The sequence below is a fragment of the Ahaetulla prasina genome, chromosome 1 (genome assembly GCF_028640845.1).
Source record: "Ahaetulla prasina isolate Xishuangbanna chromosome 1, ASM2864084v1, whole genome shotgun sequence".
NCBI lineage: Eukaryota > Metazoa > Chordata > Lepidosauria > Squamata > Colubridae > Ahaetulla > Ahaetulla prasina.
In genome coordinates, this window is record NC_080539.1 from 347,337,205 (window position 1) to 347,350,920 (window position 13,716).

The window sequence follows — 13,716 nt, forward strand, 5'->3', positions numbered from 1 at the left end:
GTTGCGGCAATGTTAAAACGCCACTTTACACGCCTCCTAGTTAGGCTGCCTTGTTCAAATGCCTTCGCGATAAACCGGCAGAATCAAAACTCTCTCTCTCTCTCAGGCTTTGAACCCGCGGAATTGGGGGGGGGAGGGAAGGAGGATGTTAGCAGCAACAAACAACAACAAAAAGTGTGTGTTTGTGGAGAGGGAAGGTAGTGGTAAAGGCGGCAGACCGGTTTTTTCCCCCAAGCCGATCTCTTTCGCGGTGTATCCAGCCCGACCCCATTCAGAAGAAAGGCAGGCTGCAGCCGGAAAGAAACGGGGGGGGGGGACATCTGCACCTTTTGTTACACACGCACACACATACACCCGAAACCCACAGTTTTCTGGCCTCTCGCGCAGATCTGTTGCTGGGGGGGGGGGAGCCACACAATTCTGGAGGCGAAAAGGGGCGCAGGGATATTTCCAGAAACGAGTGAAATAGTAATGCAATTCACACAGCGACGCCCATATTCTCCCGTTCAGATTCTACCTCTGGCTTGCAAGAAAACCGCGTTGAAAGTTTCTCTGTCTGCCCCCCTTTAAACCCAAGACCCTGCCTCGTTTGCAGACTACAGCACGTCCCCGTTCCCCCCCCCCCACATTAGCCCAGCTTAAAATCTTAAAAAGCTCGGGCGTCCCTCAAGCCGCTGCTCCCGACACCGGGATGAACGAGAAAGCCGTTTAAGCTTCACCTATTCTTCTTTTTCCCCCACCCCGGAAGGTAATTTAGGTTCCTCCATATCGCGTTAAGCCAAGCCCGAGCCTCCATCTGAAAACGGGGCCTCGGCTTGGGCTTGGACTGCCGCCTGCAGTGAGCGGGAGGTGGGGGAAAACAGTACCGCCTTACCTGAAGCCCCCGTGCATCCTTCTGGAGCTGCTGCTGCCGCCGCCCGCTCCAGTTCCCAGCTCGGCTTACAATGGGTGCTAGTTAGGCAGGCTCGCTTCCTCCGCCGCCGCCGCCAGCAGGAGTAACTCCGGTCTCGCTGCCTCACAAGCCCGCAGGTGACATCATCGCCTTTTGGCCTGATAGGATGCAATGTGAATCTGGAACTACGTAAGGGAGGCTCGTACCAGAGAAAGCCTCCTACCAGCCCCGCTGCCTAGTGCGCCTCTGGGAGATAGAGTCCGGACTGAGTTCTTGGCCACAGGCAGTTGTATGCCAAGGACTACCTTTCCCAAAAAGCCCTGCGCGCCCCCACTTTCTCTCCCGGTTTTTCAGAAGTCCCCCCCTCCCCCCCTCTCAACCACACCAGCTCTGGTATGTTCACGTTTCCCGAACCAAGAAGCCGCGCTCGATATTCTCAGCCAGGCGGGAGGTCTGGGGTCAGCGACTGGGCTGCGAAGCGGGAGAGATACACCTTGGCCGTTCGTTGCTTTTCCCTGTTTCTCTATGGTGGTGGATAAGGTGATTTGCGGTACGGTTAATCGGAAGGGCTGACTTTTGAGGAGGTCGAACAGTAACAGAGTTGGAAGGGATCTTGGAGGTCATCTAGTCAACCCCCCTGCTCACACAGGAGACCTTTACTAGGGATTCGAACCGCGGAACTGCCGACCTTTCTGATCGACAAGCTCAGCGTCTTAGCCACTGAATGGAACGGTATAATACAGATTCCTTTTATGAATTTAAACCTCGCTGAAATCCTTGGCAGAGGTGGGTTTCAGCAGGTTCTGACTAGTTCTGGAGAACCGGTAGCAGAAATGTTGAGTAGTTGGGAGAACCGGTAGTAAAAATTCTGACTGGCCCTGCCCCCATCTAGTCTCTGCCTCCCAAGTCCCAGCTGATTGGGAGGAAATGGGGATTTTGCAGTAACCTTCCCCTGGAGTGGGGTGGGAATGGAGATTTTACAGTATGCTTCCCCTGGAGTGGGGTGGGAATGGAGATTTTACAATATCCTTCCCCTGCCACGCCCACAAAAACTGTAATAAATTTTTTTGAAATCCACCACTGGTCCTCGGTGCCTGTTTTTCAGTGAACTTAAATACGACTCAAGTGTGTGTGATTTTATACATCTGCTTGAAAAGTTTCAATTTGGGATTTATTTTGTCTAACCTCCTTATTGGGACCTAAAGCAGGAAACATTATTTATTTAGGAAAAGTTTCCAGAATCTGGCATCTGCTTTTCTGATTAAATACATAGTGGCTCTTTCTCTGCTTTCTTTGTTGGCTGTGTCCAAGGCCACTCCACTTGGGGCTTTATAAATAAGAGCCCTTGATCAACCCGTCACTAATGTTCAGATCTCTTCAAAATGTCTTTCCCTGCAGTGAATGAAATTGATTGGTATGATGTCCTTGCTGTGATTATAGCATGGATACATGAATTTGCAGAAGTAACTGTCGACTACCGATCAATAACTTTAGCCTTTGGGCAGGGGGAATAGTGAATGAAAGCCCAAATAAGCAGAGATAATTGATTGGTGCACAAAACCCACTGATGGGCAAAAAAGGGAACAAGAGCCTTAAAACTTTTTATTTGAACTAGAAACCAATGAAAAAAAACCAGTGATCTATTTAGGCATTGGTGAACTGCATGCCCATTTGGGACTATTTGCTGATTAGCAAAGTCAGTATTTGCATAAGAAATCAGTCCAGGAACTTATGAAGCCAAGATCCCAAGGCCAACTCTTTTTGGCTCTGGAGTGTTTTCTTCACCAATAAATTACAAACTTCTGATGCATCAGAACCTGCATTTTCTTGGCAGACGAACTCACAGGAGCTGTGAGTCTAGAAGGACCCCAGTTTGGTCTAGTGGTTAATACACCCGGCTAGAAAGTAGGAGACTATGAGTTCAAGTCCTGCCTCAGCCATGAAAGCTAGCTCGGCAACTTTGGGCCAGTCACTCTCTCAGCCCAGTCTATCTCACAGGGTGGTTGTTATTGGGGAAATAGAAGGAGGCAGGTATATTGGATATGTTCCCTGCCTTGAATTATTTATAAAAATAATAAAGCTATGATATAAAGGGATGTGTGACACAAATAATATAACTAAATAAATAAATAGCACATCAGCTCAGTCCCAGGAAGTGTCATCAAAAACAGAAGCCAGTACTGTGGCTTCCAGTTTGAAAAGGGATGAGACCATCAAGACTTCCTGAGAAGTTCCCCACTTCCTGAGAAATTATTTGAATGAAGAAATGTATGCAAGATTCATCCATCAAACTTCGCCATGCTTTGTTTAGAACATGAATTGCTGAATAAAGCATAACAGCATCTTCCACAGTGAACCATGGTTTAACAACCACAAAGCAAAGATGAGATTTGTTTCGGAAGTTGGCTAAACCAGATCACAATTTATACCCCAGTCTCTTTAGCCACTGCAGGGTAATACTTCTCACTGAATGTATGGGATGGTAATTTTTTTGCTCCCTCACCTTTTATCATAATATTATAATTCTTAATACAATATATTATTTCAATGCAGATTTCAATGAATGCTTATCAATATGATTAGAATTATTCACATTCTATTTAAAAAGTGTTGAAAAATTTAAAAAATCTATCAGTGTAATTTCCATTTAAGATGTCAATGTTATAAGCATAAGATTATTTAACGTTTTATTTATCTACTCAGAGTTGAGTAGATAAGATATTTCTCTGTTTTCATTCATTTAGCCACTATAACATTCCCCAAAGGAAAACAATGCCCCATTTTTCTCTGATCCAGACCATGAAGACTCAGAGGAATGTTTAACAAGTCAAAATTGGGGAACAAATCAAGCCGCACTGCCATTCACTACGTTAATCAACAGATTCCCTAGAAATAACCCAATGGAACCCACGATCTTTGCAGTTTCTAATGTCAAGGAGACAACATGCCTGTCAGCTGTTGCTGTAATAACTATATCCTTAATCATGCCTGTGTGGGCTGCTACTTGCTCTCTTTATCTCCCTTGTCATTGCTGATAACCTCCTTCAAATTAACATCTCTCTTGAAAGAGACAAGGAGTTGAAAGGGTCGTCTGCCCACCCCTGCTGTCTCTCACCAATAAATGCCAAAGTTCTTAGCAATATGAATGGGCTTCTCCTGGCAAAGATCTTGACTTTTACAGTTTGTAGTTAATTATATAATGATTACATTTAGTTCTGGCATAAGGTATTGATGAGCAATAGCTATCCCAGCAAATCATGATCTCAAGGTCAGTGCATTGCAGTTCATTGTCCTTTAGCAGCAAACCATAGCTAAGGGAAACATGGCTGAATAGAGAGAACCTTCAGCTGTGCTCCTTACAAGGTTCTCAAAGCCGCAAGTAGGAAGTCAAGATTTCTTGCCAAGGTTGGTGCAGAGAGCCACAGAAATGGCCTTGAAGGGAATATTCAGAAGACCTTACAGAAATAAGGGCAGAAGCATTCCTTCAGTCCTGGGAGAGGAGATCTGCATTAGGGAGCGGTTGAGGTTGAGTTTGCCTCTCCTTTCACTCAGTCAGAATATAGAAGGGAGACAAAGAGTTGCAGGATTGATGTAGGAGATGACCCAGCTGAGCCTGAAGGGTGTGGTGTGGTGTGGTGTCAAGCAAGTCATCTGACTTGAATCCTTTCACACCCACAGGAGATCAAAGTCCAGCCCACCTTGAATCCCGTTGACTCTTATCTGTTGCCAATTTCCTTTGACAGTTAGTAGTCCAGTAGTAAAGAGTGTTAGCACGCAATAAACCTATTTTCATTTGAACTGCCTTGGCTCCTGATTCTCTGTGGTTGACAATTCTGTTACAATAATTTAACTTGGTTAAGTATAGTTATAGCCTTTCAGATATAGTTATAGCCTCTCACAATACTTGACAACACAGTATCAACAGTAGAAACCTTCAAATTTCTGGGTTCTATCATATCGCAAGATCTCAAATGGACAGCTAACATCAAAAACATCATTAAAAAAGGACAACAAAGAATGTTCTTTCTGCGCCAACTCAGTAAGCTCAAACTGCCCAAGGAGCTGCTGATCCAATTCTACAGAGGAATTATTGAGTCTGTCATTTGCACCTCTATAACTGTCTGGTTCGGTTCTGCAACCCAACAAGAAAAACACAGACTTCAGAGGATAATTAGAACTGCAGAAAAAATAATTGCTACCAACTTGCCTTCCATTGAGGACCTGTATACTGCACGAATCAAGAAGAGGGCCGTGAAAATATTTGCAGATCCCTCGCATCCTGGACATAAACTGTTTCAACTCCTACCCTCAAAACGACGCTATAGAGCACTGCACACCAGAACAACTAGACACAAGAACAGTTTTTTCCCGAAGGCCATCACTCTGCTAAACAAATAATTCCCTCAACACTGTCAGACTATTTACTGAATCTGCACTACTATTAATCGTTTCATAGTTCCCATCACCAATCTCTTTCCATTTTTGACTGTATGACTATAACTTGTTGCTGGCAATCCTTATGATTTATATTGATATATTGATCATCAATTGTGTTGTAAATGTTGTACCTTGATGAACGTATCTTTTCTTTTATGTACACTGAGAGCATATGCACCAAGACAAATTCCTTGTGTGTCCAATCACACTTGGCCAATAAAATTCTATTCTATGAGTTGGTTCTTTGATCTGGCCTACCTCACAGGGCTGAGAGGTTCATTGATCTCTTTCCTGAGGGTGTCCCTCAAGAACTCGATTTTCACCTAGGTCTGTTTCTGCTTCAATTGGTCCAAGAATGGAACTCTTCTGATTAGGCCTATATGGTCATCTGCATAGAGTTACATACAGGCACTGGTTGTCTTGATCTCCAAACTTTGATTCGCTTCTGAAAGATGCCTTTAATTTTGCTGCTTGACTGAAGTGTCCATCCATACACCCTTATCTAATCTAAATAAGATATTACAAAGCACACTGTGCTCTAGCCATGTTGGAGGCAGGGGGAGGGGAAGAAGGGGAAGAAAAGCGTGCTGACTTAAGCTAAATGCAACATGGAAAAAGTATCATTTATAAAATGCAAAATGACAAGCGGGGAATATGGTGGTTTAAAAAGACAATTGCCTATGGAAGTTGAAAATCGCTGGACTGACAACCTTTTGTCTTTACTCTGACCAATTTCTTACTCTAAAAGCTCTCCAAAGCCATGTCCTGGCCTCCTTTTTAGTCTTTATTCCCAGATTTATCATAGTCATTCTCCTTGTTCTTCCAGTTCTATCACCCATAGTTATTCAAAGGCTTCCTAATCTCTTAAATGAATTCCACCTTTGCTCTCTTGTTCTTTTGGCGCCTGAAACCAGTTCTGGTTCCAATTTGGATGGAGTCTTTGGATAAGAAGCTGTCAGAAATAGCCCAGGTCCCGAGTGTCTGCATCCATCAAAGCCTTTCTTAGCAGTGTCCCCATCTCAATTGCTTGCTTTTCTTTCTTAGAGCCCAGATGTTGCCGAGACATTCCTCTCCTTATTTTTCCTCTTGGAGAGAACAGGTGAAGAGCTACATCAAATCTGAGACACAGCAGAATGAGCAAACTGGTATTGGGAGCAAATATTGCATTTAGCTCTTAAACATAGTTCAGAATATGGTTTGTATTAGCGAAATTAGGCTTCCAGTAGCAGAATTACAGAACAGAAGGTAACTAACGCGGTATTAAGATCTCTTTCTCATTTCATGAAAGATATCTTCACTCTCAAAAGAAGTTTCTGTTTTTCACTTTTTGTGCTTACCTCTATCTCTGAGGCAACCATTTTCCTGCTGTATTGATGTAGTCTCTCCATTGTTTTCGGGGAGCGGGGTGGTAGCAAAAAAGTGAAGATGGTGACTTTGACTGCACAATTGAAGCACCATCCCATTTTGGTACATGCTCAGATGTCCCTGACTGCCTTGTAGCTTCATTCTGTTTGGTCAAACTTTCTAATCTAGATTTTGTTCTCATTAACTTTTCTTAGGTTCACCTTTCTTTCCTTCCTGCTTGCCTTAATATAATAATAATAATAACAACGGAGTTGGAAGGGACCTTGGAGGCCTTCTAGTCCAACCTCCTGCCCAGGCAGTAAACTCTACACCATCTCAGACAGATGGTTATCCAACATTTTCTTAAAAATTTCCAGTGTTGGAGCATTCACAACTTCTGCAGGCAAGTCATTCCACTTATTAATTGTTCTAACTGTCAGGAAATTTCTCCCTAGTTCTAGGTTGCTTCTCTCCTTGATTAGTTTCCACCCATTGCTTTTTGTCCTGCCCTCAGGTGCTTTGGAGAACAGCCCAACTCCCTCTTCTTTGTGGCAACCCCTGAGATATTGGAACACTGCTATCATGTCTCCCCTAGTCCTTCTTTTTATTAAACTAGACATAACCAGTTCCTGCAACCGTTCTTCATATGTTTTAGCCTCCAGTCCCCTAATCATCTTTGTTGCTCTTCTCTGCACTCTTTCTAGAGTCTCAGCATCTTTTTTACATCGCGGCAACTAAAACTGAATGCAGTATTCCAAGTGTGGCCTTACAAGGCATTATAAAGTGGCACTAACACTTCTTTGATCCTTGTTCCTTTTCCTGAAGTCAGAGCAGTCTTGAGCCTTGTACAGTCCTGGTTGAGTTTCTATCCTGGATCTGTGCCAAACTCTTGATCCAGGTATAGTTCCACGCCATTGCTGTGAACCTTATATCCCAGACGTTAGTGGGGCCAGAGCAGAAGCAGGTTTGAGAAAGACCAGAGAGCTATCTGCATAATGTTTTGCACAAAAGGTCAAATGTCAGAGATAAAGAGAACATGCCATCAGGGTAATTTTTAAGACTCTAGAGCCTTTTGCATTTCTCAAAGGCTGCATATCTTTCTAATGATGTCAGTTTGGAAACAAAGTCTGATGCAAAACTCCTATAGTGCCCAAATGGAAAAAGCGTTTAGTCCATCATCACTGGTGTCTTATCACAGAACTATTTGTACCATTTCCTTTATATATGGTAAACAGCTTAAACGTGCAAAAACCAAAGAGCTCAGAAGAACAATAATGCAATATCATATATTGCATTCTTCTTCTTCTGAGTCCTTTGATTTTCATATTATTCACAGCCCACATCTAACTATTAATGACCAAAATCTCACATGTGTAGTAGGCAAGACTCTTTGTGCCTCAGCCTGCTATCATGGTAATTTGCCAAGGCATTCTTTCATGCCAAAAAGTTCAGAGGTTTTTAGTCATAAAATAACTGCTACTGTGTTGTCAAATGTCATTTTTCAGAATGAAAGCCTATGGCATTCTTTCCTGATTCATTATGATTGCACTTCCCAATTGCAATCCCTTTCAGCCATTTGCTAGAATGAGTGCCACTTAGCGATTGGGTTGATAGGTCACACTTAATTCATCTCACATCTGTGAGTTGTTTCTGGCTGTTCTCCCACTCAGATGAAAATACCCTGCAGGGACTTTTCCATGGGAGAAAAATGAAGCCCAGAATTGATTCTGGCTGGCAAATGATATTTAATTTAGAAACAGGATATGGCCTTAGGATCTCTGCGAGTTGATTCACACATTATACTAAGGCACGGTATGCTTAACCATGTTTTATTGCATGGATCAAGGGTCGGCAACCCTCAGCTCTGGAGCCTCATGTGCCTCTTTCATCCCTCTGCTGAGCTCCCTGTCAGAGGTCAGCTCCACAATTGATAGGGCTTTCGGTTAGGGCAGGTAGAGGAAAAAGGGCGCCGTGCTAGGAGGAGACTCTATGGTGGGGGAGCCAGACTTCCAGTCAGCTCCAGAATTGAACAGGGGGAGGGCTTCCAGTTAGGACCTTTGTTGCTCTTTGAGTGTATAAGGTTGCTGACCCCTGGCATAGACCATAATTGGCTAGATTAAGCCATAAAATATGGTTTGTACTAAGAGCTAGAACATGATTTACAAATCAGAATGGCTGAATTCATCCAATATGCTACTCCCAAACAAAATAAAAGAAAGTCTGACTTAATTTGTGTGAGCCAATCTTACTACAATCTCTTGTAGTTCAGTATTTGACAAGTCATAAGTCCCTGTTTCCTGCTGTGTAGGGATGTCATTAATAATCTCCTAAATCCAGAGGCAGAACTTCCCCTCAATCTATCCAGAGAAGGACCGATGCTAGGTGTGAACTATGCTTGGTAATAATTTTAGTTGTTTGATTTTAATTGAAAAAGCAAGTATGGTATTTGTGTATATCACAATATAAAATACCCATAATTTTAGACTATTTTGAAAGGATACTAGACTAATTTACAGAGATTATTTTCAATAGGATTCTCATCTTGATGACTCTGCTTTCCTCTTCAATCCAACATACCATAACTTACTGTTAAGAAGAAAAAGGAGCTGAAAAAGGGCCTGCCCTTTTTCTGTCCTGCTTTTGTCCCTATTGGGTCCAGCATTATGCATCACAAAATAATGTAATGATTCAACAGCATTCTTAATATTTTTATGTATGTTATACTAAGATGAAAACAGTTGGTGAATCTAAAAACATAATTTTTATGGATTTGTCATGTGGGGAAAAGTTCTCCATAATGAGTAAGTGGCCTACAACTCTGGATACCATTCAATATTGGCCATATCCTTAAGGATGCTGGAACATCCCTAAGGATGTTGAGCAACATCCCAAGTACCACAGCTTCCTAAATCTTGGCCCATAAGAAAGAGGACTGAGCTACTCCATTTACTATTTACACCAAGCTAGCAGGAATAGCCAACACTCCAGAAGATAAGCCTTAAGATTCAGAAGGATCTTGACAGATTTGAACATTGGGCGCTATCCAGTGGCGAAATCTGAACCGGTTTGCTACCAGTTTGCTGGCTGCACATGTGCGCTGTGTGCCAAACGCATGCTATACGTGCGCATCAAAAGCACACTGCATTACTTATAAAGAGCGTCTCTCTATGGAGGAGGGTAAATTACAGTTGAAATCTCTAAACATAATGAAAGAAGAAAGGATAATTCATACTTGGTTTCAGTATGGACAGCTGCAAGCTAGATGGAAAGAGTACCAGAAAATTGGTATCATGCAAAACGAGGAAAATTTGGTAAAACAGATTAGAGACCAAAGTCAATCGCATATTAAAAGGTTGTATAATGCATTGTTAGAAATAGATTCAGAAATGGAACTAGTTAAGGACTGTATGATAAAATGGGCACAAAATATACAGGAACCTATAATGATGGAAACTTGGGAGAAAATTTGGGTTAGAAATGTTAAATTTACACAAGCACAAAATTTAAGAGAAAGTTTTTACAAAATGTTTTATAGATGGCATCTAGATCCTAAAAAATTAGCCTGTATGTATCCAAATTTGCAAGCTAAATGTTGGAGATGTGACTGCGATGATGCTACTTATTATCATATATGGTGGACTTGTAAAAAAATCAAACCATTTTGGATACGAATTTGGTGGGTCATGCAAAATATTTTGAAAAAGAAGATAAAGTTTACTCCACAATTTTTTTTACTGGGTATAATTTCGGATTGTACGATAATAGAGAGTAAATTGATTTTAAATTTAATATCAACAGCTAGACTATTGGTAGCGCAGTATTGGAAGAAGGAATATATGCCTACGATTGAAGAATAGATATTAAAAGTTGCAAATTTAGTGGAGATGGCAAAAATTTCAGCATATTTGAAAGACTGTTCACAAGAAAGATACATAGTGGAATGGAGAAGATGGATTGACTATATTCAAAATAGATACCAGACCAAGAAATATCAAATAGCTTTTGAATGAACAGACTGCAAGAATTATATTTATATTTCTCTGTATGTAAAAGGAGAGTTAAGGTCCTAGGGGAGGATGAGAGTTTATGGATAGTTAGCATATGTTTAGCTTATGATTGTTAGATGTTTGTTATACCCTGTATTTTGCTCTGGGAAGTCTGGGGGTGGGGAAAAGGGGAAGGGGAGTTTGAGGGAGGGGAGGGGAAGGAGATATTTGTTCAAATTTTGTAAAACTTTTTCAATAAAATAAGCACGCTGCATGTGCAGTGCGCATCAAATGCATGCTGCATGTGCATGTGCAGTGCACATCAAATGCGCTACACATTTAAAAATCTACTGGTTCAGTTGAACTGGTAGTTAAAAAAAGCTACGATCCAACGATCATCTGTGCCGTGCGGTTTAGCTTTGTGATGCTAAACTGTGCTGCACAGCTGATCTTCCCCTCATAGCACAGCTGATTCCTTCCCAAGCCTTCTTTTGGCACATACTGTGCATGCAGATAGTTTTTATCACTACCGGTTCATCCAAACCAGAGCGAACCGGTAGCATTTCACCCCTGGTGCTATCTAACAAAATGAAATTCAATGGTGAAAACAGTAAGGTTCTACATTTAGCCGAGAAAAACAAAATGCATAGATACAGTATATGTGGTACCTTGCTCAATAGTAGTAACTATGAGAGGGATCTTGGAGTTCTAGTGGACAACCATTTAAATATTAGCCAGGCATGTGCAGCACGGTTCTAGGCTGCATAAACAGAGGGATAGAATCAAGATCATGTGAAGTGTTAATACCACTTTATAAGGCCACACTTGGAATACTGCATCCAGTTTTGGTCGCCATGATGTAAAAAAGATGAGGAGACTCTAGAAAGAGTGCAGAGAAGAGCAACAACAATGATTAGGGGACTGAAGGCTAAAACATGTGAAGAATGGTTGCTGGAACTGGGTATATCTAGTCTGATGAAAAGAAGGACTAGGGGAGACATGATAGCAGTGTTCCAATATCTCAGGGGTTGCCACAAAGAAGAGGGAGTCAAACTATCCTCCAGAGCACCTGAGGGTAGGACAAGAAGCAATGGGTGGAAATAATCAAGGAGAGAAGCAATCAACTTAGAACTAAGGAGAAATTTCCTGACAGTTAGAACAATTAATTAGTGGAACAACTTGCTTCCAGAAGCTGTAAATACTTCAACACTGGAAGTTTTTAAGAAGAGATTGGATAACCATTTGTCTAAAGTGGTGTAGGGTTTCCTGCCTAAGCAGGGGGTTGGACTAGAAGACCTCCAAAGTCCGTTCCAAGTCTGCTATTCTATTCTATTCTATTCTATTCTATTCTATTCTATTCTATTCTATTCTATTCTATTCTATTCTATTCCATTCTATTCTATTCTATTCTATGAATACAGAAATGTTTGGATGCACAATGTTCTTCTATCCTGATTATGTGACAATTATGGATCTTTAAGACAATGAAATCTTACAGAGCAACAACAAGTAGCATGCATGTTTTACTTAAAAAAGCAAGGTAGAGACCAAATAATATCCTCCTCAGACAGAATGTGTTTTTTTGTATGTTCCTCTGAAAAAGGACATAAAGAATTGGGTGGCTTTTTGGAGAGCTGGAATTGCAGAAGCACTTCCATATAATTAGAGTTTGCTACAAGAAAACAAAATAAAATGGAATACCAGGGCAGGCCTACCCAATGTGATTTCATAGAGAAGACATACATCTTAAGGAAAGCTACAATTTGCACATAAACAAGTGAGGGGATTCTCTAGTCCTATAAAGTTATCACAGGGGTGAAATCTAAAAATTTTCCCTACTGGTTCTGTGGGCGTGGCTTAATTGGTGGGTGTGGCTTGGTGGTCAGGTGACTGAATGGGCATGGTCAATAATAATAAATAATAAAAATAATAAAGTATACAAAACTTGGGAGGTACCGGTCTACCTTCTTTAAAAATAGAGGCCCCGGTCTACCAATTGCCTTTTACTGAGAGGCCCCAGTCTACCAAGTGCCTTTTTTTGGCAGGCACAGATCTACCTTTAAAAATAGAGGCACCGGTCTATTAGCTGTCTACAGCGCTGATCAGCTGTAGTGTGGCCCTTTGAAGTGCCGCGGCAGTCATTTAAGGCCGTTTGCAGCTATATCACCACAGACAGAGAAGAGGAACAGCAAGGCTGGGCAGTCGGGGGTGGGGGGGGGCAGGGATTTTTGCTACCGGTTCTCCAAACTCCCTGCTCCTATTGCTACCGGATCGCGGGATCTGGTCTGAACCAGGAGCATTTCACCCCTGAGTTATCAGTGGAAGAGAAGAAGCTCTTGGAAAGTTCTGCAGGGTTCTATAATGTCTTTCAGTCCTTGTATTAGAAGGAAATATATGCTAAAGTTGTTTTACCACCATACTTGAAATCACCATCATGTTTTCTCGTTATAACCAGATGGGCTGCTGGGGGTTCGCAGGGGTTTGGGAGAACCTCTAGCTAAGATTCTGTGTAGTTTGGAGAACCCTCAAATCTCACTCCCGTCTGGCCCCGCCCACCCCACCCTTCCCAGAAGTCCCCACGCAGCCCGTTTGGATGCAGGTAAGTACAGGGCATGTGGGGTGGCTCGTGGGGGGGGGAAACGGGCCTACCGAAAGTTTGGGAAAGCCTGAAACGGGTCCATTTCCGGCCTCTAGAGGACCTCCCGAGCCTGGGGAGGTCATTTTTGCCCTCCTAGAGGCTCGAGGAAAGCCTCCAGAGCCCAAGGAGGGCAAAAATGTCCCCCTGCTGTGGTGCAGGAGGCTGACTAGGCCACGCCCACCATGGCCACGCCCACCCAGCAACCGGGCAGAGAACCCTTTGCTAAAATTTTTGAAGCCCCACCCCTGGTTATAACCTGAGGGAAAGCTTAATAGAGTGAGTTTCTTTTTCTTTTTTTTCATTTCTGTCAGTTCTGCCCTAAATGGTAACATTTTTGGTTTTGATTTCACAAGCTTTTTGCTAATGTTTATTTAACTTACATATTTCCCCCATGATGCATCTTTATCTACAAAAATCAG

At 42.3% G+C, this 13,716-nt stretch overlaps 1 protein-coding gene across 1 annotated transcript in view; it reads left to right on the plus strand.

Moving 5' to 3' along the window:
• Positions 1-1,275: 1,275 nt before the first annotated feature.
• Positions 1,276-13,716, plus strand: part of LOC131188031 (potassium channel subfamily K member 16-like) — a 71,297-nt gene continuing 58,856 nt past the window's right edge. The window contains exons 1-2 of the mRNA XM_058162957.1: positions 1,276-1,624; positions 13,115-13,258. The gene's annotated coding sequence lies outside the window, so the exon portion shown is untranslated. The remainder of the gene's footprint in view (positions 1,625-13,114; positions 13,259-13,716) is intronic.